The sequence below is a fragment of the Sabethes cyaneus genome, chromosome 2, assembly GCF_943734655.1.
Source record: "Sabethes cyaneus chromosome 2, idSabCyanKW18_F2, whole genome shotgun sequence".
In the NCBI taxonomy this organism is placed as follows: Eukaryota; Metazoa; Arthropoda; class Insecta; order Diptera; family Culicidae; genus Sabethes; species Sabethes cyaneus.
This window is the reverse complement of record NC_071354.1, coordinates 28,993,479-29,003,891: the sequence shown is the minus strand read 5'-3', so window position 1 is coordinate 29,003,891 and position 10,413 is coordinate 28,993,479.

The window sequence follows — 10,413 nt, the reverse complement described above, 5'->3', positions numbered from 1 at the left end:
TTTTTTGGTTAAGTTGAATTGTTCGCTGCGAGGTAGAAGGGTTTCAGGCCGTCGAGGATTGAATTTTGTTTGTAATCATTCCATCTCGATGCTTTTAGGCGGATAAAATATAAATCACTCTGGGTTCTTTACCCTTCTCTATTCCTCTGTAAGTCGATGTACTACTTATGATACCTATTGAATAAAGGTCTAATTCATTCGGGTATAAAACATAATAAAATCGCTTAAGAGGCTGAAAGTATTGTTTTAATCAGTTTCATGATTTATAATCATGGTTTACAGGGCTTTTTATACCCTGTGTCACGGCAGAAATCAACGAACTGGCCACCCTGTGTTAACACCGTTCCTGAAGGGTGATCGGCAGCAGTCGAAGCGTCGCTTCAACATCGATGACAGCGGCGAGTCCGCGAAAGGTCAGAAAGAACACTATCCGTTCCTAGATCCGTTCTCTTTTGTGTGATCGCTCAAGTGGTGCAGACGTGCTTTTTATATTGCTAATTTTGATTAAAATAAAATTAAAATACTTACGCTAACTTAGTTTACTTAAAGCTAGAGAAGTGCAAAGGTGAAACATAACTAAATACTTAATATACTTAAAGGTAAAAATTGCGAAGATTCTCACGATTTAAAATATAAACTTAATTAAAACTATGTAAAAAACAGGATCCCACGTGGCGTGGCTAAAGATAAAACTTATGACTATTGGCAACCTAAAAGGAAACTAAAATGTAAGTCTTATACTAAACTTAGAATTAACAAAACTTAAACTAACTTAGAACTAAAATTTTGTACAGATTTGAAGCATCAACTTATAATATACACGAAAGCTATCAATATAGTTTCTCCTTTTATTTGGCTGCGCCGACAAAACTTCAAATATTTTATTATTGAGGTTAGAAGCAAGGAGCTTGCTACTATTCATTTATCATGGATGGACACAAAAGCGATGAATTACCCGCTGAGCGAGAGGACCACAAAGAGATGAACTGTTTGAGTTGTCGACGACCGGATCACGTTGAGGACATGGTCCAGTGTGACCATTGCGACAAATGGCAACATTACACGTGCGCCGGAGTGGATGATAGCGTAGCGAATCGATCGTGGGTGTGCGGCTTTTGTTCTACCCACCAGCACCATGACGATATTGCTTCGGCAAGAAGTGGATCCAGTCGTTGCAGCGCTACATCGGATTTTTCGGTTTGCCTAACCAACCTGGTGGAAAGGCAACAAGCGGAACGTGCTCGTGTAGAAATTGCGCTGCAGCGGCGACATCTTGACGAGCAGCAGCAGCTTATCGATAATGTTCTTGGTCAGGAGACGACAGGCAATCGTAGTGACGGTGTTTTACCACAAAACCGCTGTGAAAAGGTGGCATCTCCAGCGCAGTGTAATCGCCTCTCAACTCCAACACCACCTGGAGCTCACCGAGCGTCGTCCGTTCGTTCAGTGCCGTTGTCAGGTCCACCAAGATCCGCGGTACCACCCATGGTTTCAATTCCTTCTGCCGTGCTGGAATCATCAATTCCAAGATCTCGACAGAATATGAAAAATGCCCCCACCGATTCACAAGCTGCCCTTCTGGAACTCAGAAATCGTGTCGAGCAGTGCGAGAGGCGCGCCAAACCAACCTCTGAGCAGCTGTCAGCGCTGCAAGCCCAGCTGGAGGTGTGTCGGAATTTGCTGGAAGGTTTTCAATCGAAAACAGACGCTGGTGTGCCGAATCAACCAGCGACTGCAAGCAACCCGGGAGAGGAGCTGCTACCAAAGATGCCGGCGAACAAACCGCGCTTGGAGAAGCAGACAGGAGCTATCCCGAAAACTCGCCGAACTGTGCTAACTGTACCGGAAGATGGTTGGCATCAACATGAACGACGTGCTACAACCGGTACAGCGGAAGTTACCGATAGTCGATCGAGGGACTTGGTAAGCCAAGCAGGTTTGCCTTCGGTGAGTCAGACAGTCACATCGACTGAAATATTCCAAGACAATATGGAACCCCCAGGTAAGCGTCAAGCCTGTGATCAAATAAATGAATATACTGAATACCATTGCCCCACGACCAATAAATGTGGATTTACCCGAGAGCAGCAGCGAATTGTCGCGCGCCCGGAGGAATTTATTATATCTCCTATAGTACACCGAGAACAGCGGCGAGAAACATTCGCGCACTCGGGTGATCCGAAAGCTTTATTAGAATATTACCGTCAACCTGAACAACACCCGAGCGGTGAGCAAACGCGTGAAATTTCCCCGCGTATGGTTGATTCGTCTCAGCCCCCTCGTCAGTCAGAAAGTGTACCAAAAAACCAAGCGTATCCCCCCTCAAGGATGACTAGTGCTCCCACACAGCAGCAGCTGGCAGCTAGACAGTCTCTCGCAAAGGAATTGCCTCGATTCTCCGGTGACCCCTCAGAGTGGCCGATCTTCATTTCAAATTACCACTACACAACCGAAGCTTGTGGTTTTTCGGAAGCTGAAAACATGCTTCGTCTACAACGATGCTTGACTGGCCCAGCTTTAGACACGGTTCGGAGTCGGTTGGTGTTGCCAGCGGCGGTTCCTCAAGTAATGGAGACACTGCGAATGCGCTTTGGAAGACCGGAGTTACTGATAAAAGCTCTACTGGATAAGGTTCGCGATATTCCAGCGCCTAAATCCGATAAATTGGAAGGACTCATTGAATTTGGAATGGCAGTGCAGACCTTATGTGACCATATCGAAGCAGCGAATGAACGCGCTCATTTATCGAATCCGTCCTTATTACAGGAACTCGTGGAGAAGCTTCCCCCGGAACAACGAATGTCGTGGGCGAAGTACAAACGAGATTTCGAATGCGTCGATCTGAAAATCTTCGGCGATTATATGGCTTCTGTGGTACAAGATGCGATTAGTGTGGTTAGCTTGGAGTCGATGAACAGGAAACACAATGCGCGCGACCGTCCAAATGTGAAAGGTTTTGTGTACGCCCATACAGCTGGTGACCCAACTAGTTCGGGAGAAGCCTGGAATGAATCACGGGTACCATTCAAAAGACTCATCTGTTTGAATTGCAACGAAAGTGGACACCGTGTGCGTGATTGCGATGCTTTTAAGGAGTTGTCTGTCGATAATCGCTGGAGAAGAATTCGTACATTGCAGCTGTGCCAGAATTGCCTTTTCAATCATGGACGGCGAGCTTGTCGGATACGTAAAGTATGTGATTTCGAAGGATGTACTTTCCGCCACCATCCACTCCTCCACTCTACTAGGGGTCCTCCACAGTCATCGAGGATACAAATAGCCGAAACTCATACTCATCGTCACTCTACTTCATCTGCGTTGTTTCGGATCATTCCAGTAACGCTGTACGGAAAGCGCGGATCGATCAATACATTCGCATTCCTGGATGAGGGATCGGACATGACGTTGGTGGAGAAGGATGTGGCTACGTCGCTTGGTGTAAGCGGAACTCCACGTCCCTTATGCCTGCGATGGACTGGTGATACCTCCCGAATGGAAAAGGACTCGAAGCAGATTACCCTCGAAATTTCTGGGACTGGACAGAGCCAGCGACACAAATTAGTCAATGTAAGGACCATTGACAATCTTGGACTACCTTGCCAAAGTTTCCAAACAGAAGAAGTAGCGCAATTACATCCGCATCTAACGGGCATTCCTATCAACAGCTATTGGAATGCTAAGCCTAAGATTCTCATTGGCATTGACAACTTACGGCTAGCACTCCCACTTAAAATACGAGAAGGCAACAGCGCGGCTCCAGTGGCAGTAAAAACTAGACTAGGCTGGTGTGTCTACGGCCCACGAGGAAGTGGTGATCATGAATCCTACAACTTCCACATTAGTAAATGCGGCTGTGACGAGAAGCTCCATGGAACAGTAAAACCATTCTTTGATACTGAAAACGTTGGAGTTGATCCGACGGGGACTCTGCTTACGGAAGAGAAGCAACGAGCGCTGACGGTAATGGAAACTTCTACTCGACGTGTGACAGACCGGTTCGAGACGGGATTGATATGGAAAGAAGATCAGGTGGAATTCCCAGATAATTATCCCATGGCCGTGCGACGTCTAGAATACTTGGAACGCCGAATGAATCGCGACCCGAAGTTGAAGCAGAACCTTCATCGACAAATACGCGAATACGAGGATGAAGGTTACGCGCAGAAAGCAGCGACGGCGGAGCTTGAATCCGCTGACCCAAGAGAATGGTATTTACCAGAAGAAGCAGCGAAGGTAGCCAGAGATGTGAGACACGTACACGGCAGCGCCGGATTCAAACTGCACAACTGGCGATCAAACAGCGACACGGTATTGAGCAAGTTGGGAGAAACTCAACCTGAAGCAGATAAGCAACTGAAGCTCATTGAAACTGGGAAAACTGAAAGAGTACTCGGCATGCTGTGGTGCCCTTCCAGTGATGAACTAAGTTTTTCGACAACGATGAGTGAGGAAGTCCAAACACTAATTCGCACAGCTACGCGCCCAACAAAGAGGCAGGTCCTACGATGCGTGATGACGCTATTTGATCCGTTAGGCTTGCGCTCGCCGTTTATTATCCACGACAAGGGTTTGATTCAGGACCTAGGACGAGAAGATACAGCATGGAACGAGCAAATTCGCGACGAAGTTTATACAAGGTGGCAATTCAGGTCACCGGATGTAGCACCTATGGGCGGGGTCTGGAAACGCTTGGTACACTCAGTCAAAGCGGCTATGGGTGACGCATACGCCGAAGGAAAACTAGACGATGAGGGGCTGCACACAATGGTCGTGGAGGTTGAATACATGGTAAACTTAAGGCTTCTGACGTATCTACTTCTCGAGTCCGAAGAGACAGAATCGCTCACACCAAACTACTTTCTGATACTGAGCACAAATGGGGTAAGAAGACCGGACAAAGAGGGGAAGATCTTAGCTCTAGAACAATCCAGCGAACTGTTCCGTCGGAAGATATTCGGAAGATCTTGGGACCTCATTCAACGCCAACTAGGGGTATTTAGGCAACGTTGGCTAACGGTATATCTGCCTGTAATTCGTCGACAAGGAAAATGGTTAAGTGAAACGCGACAGCTAAAAACTGGTGATTTGGTAAAGGTAGCAGACCCAACGAAGCGTGGCGGATGGGAACGACGGAGAATCGTCCGCACAATCCTACATCCAGATGGCCGCAGCCGGCGAGCGGTTGTGAAGATCGTAACAAAGACCCTGGTTCGACCGGTGTCACGGCTGGCCTTGCTCGACATAAGAGAGAAAAGTGAAGTTCCGGAGGACTCCGGACTACACCCGGGGGAGACTGTCACGGCAGAAATCAACGAACTGGCCACCCTGTGTTAACACCGTTCCTGAAGGGTGATCGGCAGCAGTCGAAGCGTCGCTTCAACATCGATGACAGCGGCGAGTCCGCGAAAGGTCAGAAAGAACACTATCCGTTCCTAGATCCGTTCTCTTTTGTGTGATCGGTCAAGTGGTGCAGACGTGCTTTTTATATTGCTAATTTTGATTAAAATAAAATTAAAATACTTACGCTAACTTAGTTTACTTAAAGCTAGAGAAGTGCAAAGGTGAAACATAACTAAATACTTAATATACTTAAAGGTAAAAATTGCGAAGATTCTCACGATTTAAAATATAAACTTAATTAAAACTATGTAAAAAACAGGATCCCACGTGGCGTGGCTAAAGATAAAACTTATGACTATTGGCAACCTAAAAGGAAACTAAAATGTAAGTCTTATACTAAACTTAGAATTAACAAAACTTAAACTAACTTAGAACTAAAATTTTGTACAGATTTGAAGCATCAACTTATAATATACACGAAAGCTATCAATATAGTTTCTCCTTTTATTTGGCTGCGCCGACACCCTGTATTACCAAGATTTATTTCGTGTCATTAGACACTTGTTTTGTTTCGTCGCAAATTTTCCAACCTTTGCAATTAAATATTAGTTATATCGCGTGTTTCGTTCGGTGAATTAAAAAGCAGTAACATTTTAAGAAATTAAACACATGGATAAAATAAATGAAACATTGCTACACAAGTCTTCGTTTTCTTCGGTTTTGCTTTTGTATGAAACCGAAAGGAATGTCTTACATACTATTTATACAGGGTTTCATTAAATATATGTACATTTTGACCTTCTCGAACAAGTTTGTATCTACTAACTAAAAGATTCACTCGCTTTATAATTGCGAGCACAATTTTTTATTTCATATTCTTATGTTATTCTCTTCTTATCTTATATATCTTCTTATCTTCTTATCTTCTTATCTTCTTATCTTCTTATCTTCTTATCTTCTTATCTTCTTATCTTCTTATCTTCTTATCTTCTTATCTTCTTATCTTCTTATCTTCTTATCTTCTTATCTTCTTATCTTCTTATCTTCTTATCTTCTTATCTTCTTATCTTCTTATCTTCTTATCTTCTTATCTTCTTATCTTCTTATCTTCTTATCTTCTTATCTTCTTATCTTCTTATCTTCTTATCTTCTTATCTTCTTATCTTCTTATCTTCTTATCTTCTTATCTTCTTATCTTCTTATCTTCTTATCTTCTTATCTTCTTATCTTCTTATCTTCTTATCTTCTTATCTTCTTATCTTCTTATCTTCTTATCTTCTTATCTTCTTATCTTCTTATCTTCTTATCTTCTTATCTTCTTATCTTCTTATCTTCTTATCTTCTTATCTTCTTATCTTCTTATCTTCTTATCTTCTTATCTTCTTATCTTCTTATCTTCTTATCTTCTTATCTTCTTATCTTCTTATCTTCTTATCTTCTTATCTTCTTATCTTCTTATCTTCTTATCTTCTTATCTTCTTATCTTCTTATCTTCTTATCTTCTTATCTTCTTATCTTCTTATCTTCTTATCTTCTTATCTTCTTATCTTCATATCTTTTTCTTATTTTCTATTCTATTATGTTTCCACTAAAGATTTATAATATCGTTTAAACTACAATTGAACGACCCAAAATGTTTTTGAAAAACTCATTTTTTTGTTTGATTATAGTAACTCTAACAGCTTTACCCGGGTTCTCGGTGTGAGACGCGAGAGCGCTAACCACTATACCGGGATTGACCCGAGGGGTAAGACAGTTCATAATATTATTGCAACATTTATGTAGTTTGATTAGAGTAAAATGTTGCTTAGAAAATTCTTGATCGTTTGCTATCATTAACTCATTTTTTAAAATTTTGCGACTTGGTCCGGTCTGATTTAACACCGACCGTATGATATCGCGACAATCAATCGAGTTGAGCAGCCAATTCGAGCAGTCGAATCAAGCAATCGAGTCAAGCAGTTGGGTCGAGCAGTCGAGTCGACCAGTTAAGTCGAGCAGTCAAATCAAGCAGTTCAGTCAAGTAGTCCGGTCGAGCAGTTGAATCGAGCAGTCGAGTCGAGCAATTGAATCGAGTGGTCAAGTCGAGCAGTTAAATCGAGTGGTCGAGTCGAGCAGTCTAGTCGAGCAGTCAAGAGGAGCAGTTAAATCGAGTAGTCCAGTCGAGCAGTTAAGTCGAGCAATTAAGTCGAGTAGTCCAGTCGAGCAGTTGAATCGAGTAGTCTAGTCGAGCACTTGAGTCTAGCAGTCGAATAGAATAATTTAGTCAAGCAGTTAAGTCGAACAGTTGAGTCGAGCAGTTGAGCCGAGGAGTTCAGTAGAACAGTTTATTCGAGCAGTTGAGTCGAGTAGTCCAGTTGAGTAGCTGAGTCGAGCAGATTAGTCGAGTAGTCCAGTTGAGCAGTTGAGTCAAGTAGTCCAGTCGAGCAGTTAAGTCGAGCTGTCGATTCAAACAGAAATCAAGCAGTCGAGTCGAACAGTTAAATCAAGCTGTCCAGTCAAGCAGTCCAGCCGAGCACTTGAGTCGAGCAGTCGAATTGGGCAGTGAAACCGAGCAGTTTATTCGAGCAGTTTAATCGAGTCGTTAAGTCGAGTAGTCCAGTCGAGCAGCTAAATCGAGTAGTTTGGTCGAGCAGTTCAATCGAGTAGTCTAGTCGAGCAGTTGAGTCGAGCAGTTCAATCGTGCAGTTAAGTCAAGCAGTCGGGTCTAGTAGTAAGTCAAGCAAATGTGTTAAGCAGTCGAATCGAGTAGTTCAGTCGACTAGTCCACTCGAGCAGTTAAATCGAGCTGTTCAGTCAAGCAGTCAAGTCGATCTGTCCAATCAAGCAGTTGAGTCGAGCAGTCGAATCGAACAGTTCCGTCGAGCAGTTCAGTTAAGCAGTTCAGTCAAGCAATCAAACCGAGCAGTCTAATCGACCAGTCCTGTCGAGCAGTCTAGTCATCCAGTTGAGCAATCTAGCAGTCCAGCAGTCGACCAGTGAGGTGACTGAGGAGGATAGAACTCATTGCTACGAAAACATGATGTTTTGTCTAGCACTGTTTTTAACTACCGATAAGCCTTTTATGACGTCCTGTCAGAGACCTGGTTTTCGGTACAGACATAAGCCTCTTATATACATAGATAGATAGAAAATAGGTTAGGCCCTATTAAAGCCCTATAAATGTATACCTTTATAGGGCTTCAGGCTATATTATGGTGGGGAGCGGTAAATATATTAAGGTTGAAAAAATATTGCCATAGGAAAAAGTAATATATTTTCATCAGTGTCTTGCCCCTCGGATTGACCTTAATGAAAAACTCAGTAGCTTTCATGTCGAAGAATCGATTTTACACACTTTTTCGCTTATTTTGATGCTAATTTTGTAATGATCCGGCCACGAGAAGTGAATGGAAAACGTTTATTAACATTGTATATGGATGATATCTAACGAATTCACATAAAAAATAGAAAGGCCTTCAAATGGAAAAGCTTACAAGTAGAAGAGTATAAAAGTAAAAAAAATCCAAGCTGCAAGATCCTGAAAGTAGGAGAGTTTAAAAGTGCACCAGTCCAAAAGTGGAACAAACCAAATATAGTAGATTTCAAATGTGAAAGTGTGCAAAAATGGAAGAATCCACCAATGAAGGGGCCCACACGTGGAAGTGTTCAAAAATAGAAAGCTCTGCAAATGAACCAGTCCGAAAGTGAAAGATTATAAAAGTAGAAGAGTTCAAAAGTGGAAAGGCTCAAAAGTGGAAGAGTTTAAGGGTAGAAGAGTTTAAAAGCGAATGAGTTCAATAACGGAAGAGTCCGTAAGTGGAAGAGGCCAAAGGAGAAAGAGTTCAAGCCGGAAGAGCTCAAAAGTAGAAGAGTTCAAAACTGTTAATATAGTTAAAAGTAGAAGGGTTTACAATTGAAAGCACCCAAAAATAGAAGAACAAAGAAACATGAAAGAGTTCATAAGAAAAAAATTCAAAAGTGGAAGAAGCCCAAAGTTGAGGTATCTTAAAATGAAAGAATCCATTCATGGAAGAACCGAAAAGTGTAAATAACCAAAAATGGATAAATCCCAAAATAGAAAGGTCTACGAATGAAAATGCCCAAAAGATTGAAACTGAAGAGTTTCACCTAAAGGGAAAAAAGTTCAAAATCGGAAGAGTCCAAAAGAAAAAGATTCCAAAATTGGAATGGTACAAAATTGAAATTGAAAAATTCAAAAGAGTAAGAGTCCAAAAATGTAAGTGACCGACAGTGAAAATGTTTAACCAAAAGGTGCAGAGTTCCACACGATAAAATTTTAAATGAAATCTTTAGAGTCTCAAAATTATAAAATCTAGAAATGGAAAAGTACTAAAGTAAGAGAGCGTGCAAGTGTAAGTGCTTCACAGTCCAACAGTGGAAAAGTCCAAAATTGGAAGAGTCTAAAACTGGAACCAAAAGTGGAAGAGTCCGAAATGAGGAGTCCAAAAGTAAAGGTGACCGAAAGAGCGACAGTCCAAAAATGGAACAATTCAAAAGTGGAAAAGTCCAAAAGTAAAACAATCTCGAAAGCAGAAGAGTTCGAAAATGCCGGACTTCAAAACTGGACCAATCCAAAAATATCACAATCCGAATACTTTTACATGCAAAAGCAAAAAGAATCCAGCAATGGAAAGACTCAAAAGTGCGTATTACCAAAAGTGGAAAAGCCCAAGAGAAGAATGTAATGAGATTGTAATAGTCTAGAAATAGAAAGTGTCTACAAGATGTATGATCCAAAATTCAAAAGTGGAAAGACCCAAAAGTGAAAGAGTAAAAGAGTCTAACATCCAAATAAAGGATGTCCCACATCACGGAAGCAACGCTGTAGAAAATTACCTAATTGGCCGATCCTTTTCAAACTTTTAGACAATAAAATGTAACCCATTAGTAAGCTTTCGGCACATTTATTTCATTCAACTTCAATGCTATAACCGTATGCTCGCACCTTACGCTTAACTCCACTCAAAAAGTTTTGTGCAACATCTCGCTGCATCTTCTTATGAACGGAAACTCACTTTTTCTTCATGTCTTCCTCAGATCTGACCTACTTAGGATGCCTGACCTCCTCAG